This window comes from Halyomorpha halys, unplaced genomic scaffold, assembly GCF_000696795.3.
Source record: "Halyomorpha halys isolate HHAL.00 unplaced genomic scaffold, Hhal_1.1 Scaffold1819.1, whole genome shotgun sequence".
NCBI lineage: Eukaryota > Metazoa > Arthropoda > Insecta > Hemiptera > Pentatomidae > Halyomorpha > Halyomorpha halys.
The window spans coordinates 85,306-91,917 of record NW_027104726.1 but is presented as its reverse complement, the minus strand read 5'-3'; positions in this window follow the sequence as shown (position 1 = coordinate 91,917).

The following is a 6,612-nucleotide window of genomic DNA, read 5'->3' as shown; positions in this document are numbered from 1 at the left end:
TTTAATAAAAAAAAATGTAGAAAGCCCCTTTTATTTATTTTTATTTTATTATATTTTATTTTTTTTTTTCAAAGCCCCGTTTTGTGTTTAACAGAGTCTGAGTAGTGGAGTTTTGTTTTTACCTGAAACGTTGTTACATTTTAAAACATGACTGTAGTGAGTGAGTATTGACTTCATTTGAGTTAATCTGTGTGATATTTAATGGTATTAGGGCATAACACTTGTAGGAGTTAACGATCTTAAAAACTAGGTCTAAATCTAGGACAGTTTACAATATTTATAGATTGTTCAAGTGGCTATAATGCTGCCTGTCGCTACCGCACTGGTGAGGGCGCTGGTTGCAACGTCTGGAATATTGGGTTGGGCTGATATTTCAACGAGTCCAGGAATTTAATATGCCTCCTCCTGATGAAGTCCAGGACCGTTGGACATGAAGTCGGCGGTTTCTCCTCCTTCCGTGCTGTAATCCGTATAATCTTCCGCAGTATGGAATTTTGGAAAATTGTACGGACTACAGTATAGAAGAAGGAGAAACCACCGACTCTTTAGAAATTATTGGATGTCCCAACAGTCCCGGACTTAATCAGGAGGAGGCATACTAAATTCCTGGACTCGTTGAAATATCAGCCCAACCCTCTATTCCAGACGTATTATATATCAACCAGACGATCCTACACCACTTTTGAAATATTTGCTTAGAACGGTAAGAGAAAATTTTCAGATAGTTTAATCGAGCAATATTTAAAATGCTCCTAAAATTGAAAAACGGGTTGTTTTTCAATTGGAATTATCGGGATCGAGAAAAAATTTGAATTTCATTTGTTAACAGAAATACAAGTTTACAGTTCCTTTGAGTCGTAAAATGGCATCTATGTGTCTGTGATAGAAAATATAGAGATAATAAAATTTTAAAAAATAATTTAGATTTCGACATATAAATAATAAGTATTTCATTTTATACATAAGCACACTCCTAAAGGCAATTATTTTGTTTTGTTGTTGTACTGCTACTCACAACAAAAACTGAGCGCCTATACAACGAGATAGCTACCAATTATTATCAGAACGCCCTACATACTATTTTAATACCCGATAATCGAAGGTCGATCAAAACGCTCCAAATAAACATCTATTTGACTCTCAGAGGTCAACGTTCATTTTAACCATATAAAACTGAAATCCGCTTTCTCTTTTGAAATTTCAGATCTTATTTTTTAAATACCTTCAATTGGAATCTTTTTGTAATATATTTTACCCTTAAAGCAAATTAAGCCAAACTTATGTGTGTATGTGCTTCCAAGATTACATCGAGTAAATTTTCATTATTCATCTCATTTCATATACTTTTTCTTTTATAACAGTTTGTGTTATCAATTAATAATTAAATGTTTTTAAAATTAAAACTGGAATAGTACTCTGATTGATTGATCAATTTTGGACTGTAATTGTCAAACGTGCTGCAATTGTGAAATACGCTGTATTCGCTCTGGGTTTGTTATCCTATCCTGAAGGTGCATGAATCACAGGAAATGTGACTGGTGAGTTGTTTACTAGCATTTTAATTTTTAAATATATTTCAATTTGTATATTGTCAGAATTTCTTGTTGAAATCTTTCAGGTATAATATTAAAATTTCTTATCTTATTTTTCCTTCAACTGTTATAATTTCTGTAGGTTTTCCAGTTTTTTCAACCAAATTCTATGACCTCTCCTGAAAGTCACATTAACACAGGTCAAAGGTCAGTTGTTCTCTTTATACCTACTGCAAATAGCACACCAGATTCCTTTATTCTTGAAGAACTTCCGTTAAGTCTATCCTATAATGGTACTTCTTTTTTTTTTTTATAGAAATTAATTATCTAAACGGTTCACAAAAAAAACCTACTTTTAATCATCTATTGTATTCTTACTCTTTTTACTAATATCATTGTAGGTGGTTAAATATTCTGAATATATACAACTCATCACATAATGGCCATCACTTCCAAACATTAATTGAAAGCATTGGAGTAATTCATAACTGTAAAAACAAAACAGTTTACATAACTATTTCCTTTTTATGACATCTTGGAGGTTCAGAAGTTTTTTAATTCATAGACACAGGCCAAATGCACATGAATTAAATAATATTTAATAATTTAAATGGAACATTGAATACAGTTAAACATTTACTTCTGGGTTTTTTCAGTCCACATATTTAATGTTTGGAAGGTCGTACTAAGTTATTCAAAAAGTTATCAAAAGATTTATTGTGAAATTAGATAGTAAAAGTTGTTATCAACGGATCAGAGAAAACGTACGTAGGTTTTAGATACAATGATATCATGGACTATATTTTGAGCGGTTAAAATGTGTAAACATCGATAATTTTTATTATTCCTTAAATTTTAATATTGAATTTTTTTTTTAATTTATTTCAATTTTTGGCTCGATTATCTTAATATTTACTTCATAAAAATTATATTAATGATATTTATGGTATTTTTGCTTTTAAATAACTCATTTACTTTTCAATAAGTGATACATAATATTTTATAAAAGGCATAACAATAAATGGATATTCCCCAAAGATATAGAAAAAAAAGTAAATTACAAGCACTTAAATTATAATGATTGATAATTGCCTCTAACAGGTAGTTGCAGAAACACGTAGATATCACGATCCAAAGTCTTCTTCATTTATTTTATCACGTGAATAATCAAAGAGATTTCATTATATTTCTTTTTAATTTACATTATTTTATATTATGAATAAAATATCGCATATAAATTGTTATTTATCTGTCAAATGTATTGATTTCCTTTTCGCTGGAAAGTTGTTAAACTGATTTCGAAGAATTTACTTGTTTTTAAAGCTGTAGAGAGCAGTTAAACGTTATTAAGCAATTTGAATATGTTGTCCGCTACCTTACAAGAAATGAAAAACGCAGATGTTTCCTTTGCTTTTTCGTTCAACTGTTGAACCGATTTGGAACGAACTTCATACTCTCGTAGAAACGAGAGGAAGTGTTTAGAAAAAATAAACTGTAAATCTGTAAGCTTGATTTTATTTATTTCTTTTTATCATTCAATCACACTAACTACTAAATATGATATTATTTCATTTAGGAAAGCAAAAGGTTTTGAGATTTTTTAAACACAAGTTACTTTTTTTGTTGAACAGAAAGCGTCAGCTGAAAAATTGTTTAAGTTAGGTTAAGTTTAACCGCATAATATACTATACAAAATTTCCCTTCAAAATAAGTGGAATGAATCTATTAAAACTTGATAAATAAAGAAATCTAAATTCCTTTTTACATTAAAAAAAATTATCATATGATTATTTATTTTCTAATGCTGCTAATTAAACACATTTAATTATTAAAAGCATTTTAAAAAAATTTATAATGATCAATTTCATTCACTTTTTATACACTAAATATTTATTAATTATTTCAAAACGTGAACTTCGGTCGATTGCAGTGTTTGTTTTAACTTTACCAACAGTTAACGACAAAAACACCTGAATAAATAGTGTTTAATGTATTTTGTATTTATTGTTGTGACCTGTTGGCAAAGTGATATGAAAAAAACTCAATTATAATTATTACAAATTATTTATTCATTAAATAAAATTCACAATTTTATTTATAATCTAAACACTTTCTTGAGACTGGTTTATATTGTTTAATTAAATAAAATTTTATCTATTTTAGTTTCAAAACATATTTATTCAATTTATAAGTTCAACGTTTCGGCCAATTCGCCATCCTCAGGGACACAATCAAATATAACAAAGTTTTATTACACATATGATCTTCACCAATTAACGATATTATTTATAATTTATCTTGTCTTAAAACAATTTTAGAACTAAATGAATAAATGTAATAATCATTTAAAAACATTTCATGCAGGCTATTCTACCCAGGTCAAATTACCCTATGAGACATTAAAACATTATGGAATCATATATTTTTGTTAATAAGCATTTCTCATATTATGTCTAATTACCTAATTAGTCAATTTTCATATTAAATTGAAAATTAAAATTATTTATCAGTCACCTTTTTTGTTAAAAAATTTATCACAATATTTGTAACCTTCCATACACTCAGGTCAACCATTTAAATTATTTATCACAACATTTGTAACCTTCCATACACTCAGGTCAAGAATAAATTATAAAGTATAAAGCATTTAAATTTTTTATCACAACTATATTTTGGTTTAATTTCTTCTTTATTTTATTATTAAAATTCTTATAAAGATGAATTATAATTATCAACATTAAATTTATCTCATATTTTTCATAAATTAATTTTTCTTAGTATCTCTGCATAGTGTTTGTTCATATTCCTTGTGTCTGTTTTCAAATTCACAGTATAATTAATATTTTCAGATATGTAAATAGATTCAAGTATTTTCCCTGTGAATGTTTTATTTTCTTTATGTAAAATTATACTATTTTCAAAATCAAAATTATGTTGGTTTGCTGCTGCACTAGTGCTGTTTTATTTCGATCTTTCTCCTTTTTGGCAGAATTGGCCGAAGCGTTGGACTTTTAAATTGAATAAATATGTTTTGAGACTAAAACGGATATAATGTTTTTAATTCAAAAATATTCACATTTTTTTTTATAGATAATCGTTGATAGGGCTAACGAAATCACGAACGGTTTCGTAAATCTCTAATTTCGTGGAGAAAAGTTTTTTTTCCTAGGTTCCTTTTAAACTTTTATAACTAAAAATGACAAACCATAATCTCACATATAGCTAGCTATCTTTAAAAACCAATCGGTTTGTTAAATATCTTGATACTAAATATCTTCAGGAGAAAACCTAAGTGGCGTATGAGCTAATTTTTACTATTTTCAGTTTTGTTGCTTTTTAACGTGGTTTTCTATTCTTTTTCCACTGCCGAAAATACCTAACTGAATCTGTAAAGAAGCTAACTAAAAATTGTCTTAAATTGGAAGCATAATTCAAACACAATTCTTTTAGAAAGAATATTTTTATATACGCCACTTTGGTATTGGATCAATGATAGATTAACTTTATGACAATTATTTATTTGCAGAATTTATAATGATCCTATTTATAAATTATTTTATCTCAATTGAATGTTATTTAGAATTATATAAACTAAACATTCTTCGCAATTTTTTTTCTGAGTCACAGATAAAATCGTCCATTAAAAAGTACTCATTTTCTCATTTTTCCTATGACTCCAACCCTATCTCAAAAAAACATTCCTTCATTCGTCTAGATGCCTTGTAAATCAATTTTACGGCAGTTTAATCGAACATCCAATTAGCATATTTGTATGATTAAAGACCAGACGATAGGAAACAAAAAAAATATAAATCCTGCGTAGCACTTTGTTTAATTCGTTTTGTAGAAATTTCCGTATCTTGCTTATATTCCTTTTTTTCTTTCTTTTCGTTAAATGTCACACGGTACATTATTTTTAGAAAAAAAAGTTTATCTTAAAGATTCATTGTGAAAAACACATAAGTAATATAAATGTAGTATGATTCTGAATCAATTCAGAAAAGAACATTTTTTCTAACATGTTAGAAATATTTTTATTTTCATTAACCTGATAACATATTAAACGCTTAACATATTTCCTTTTAATAATTTTCGTTCTATATGCATCATTCCAGCAGTTTCCAAACATTTTTCGGTATGACACCCTAGTTGACAAAAAAAAAAAAAAAAGGTTGCACTCTTGTTGAGATAAAAAAATTTATTTATAAAGCGCTTCAATATGCAGAAAAAGAAGAAAACACAATTTATCACACGTTTACCGAAATTTTTGTCAATTTTAGCTGGTTTTCTCCAGAATTTATTAAAAAGTTATAATTTCATGATGCTAAAACAAAAAATAAAAACACATACACTTTCCCCAAGCATTCGTAAATGCTAACTTAGCAAGTTACTGAATTTTGTACTTTTTAAACATGTGGTTCACTATTTTTCAAAATAAATCTTTATATATTTTTTAAATCCCTCTGCTGTTCTCTAGTCTGTTGAACCTAGTTGTACTAGGTTGTCGTAGCAAAGAAAAAATCGATTCCATAAATCTAATTGGTAATGTACAGCTATATCGTTGTTTTAAGACTTAAAAAGTAGTAATTAACAAAACCATTATTAATTAGGAAAAAACAGCAGAGGGATTTAAAAAATATATTTCTGGATTATAATTATCTTGAAACCCAAGACATCAATACCCAAAATAAAATCTTTTTTTCTTTTCATTTTTTATTTTGGTCAGTCTAAAAGATTTATTTTGAAAAATAGTGAACCACATGTTTAAAGGGGCCTCTACATGTTGGCCGAGCCACGGTGAACTAGACATACACGAGCATGTGGATGGGTGGCTTGGCTCGGTTGGCCTAGGCTCGTTGCCGAGCCGTCGAGAGTCGGTTTTTTTGGCCACAGATCAAAGGAGTTCGTGAGAGCGCTCGTGTAGCGTCTCCACCATTGTTCTTTGTCTAGTTGCAACTGAGAGCTGTCACTTTTCATATGTTGTTTAAGTACACAATATGCACTAAAATAACATATTTCTTAACTAAATACATCGTTTAATAACATTTATTATAAACAATTGAAATTCTTACAATAAATA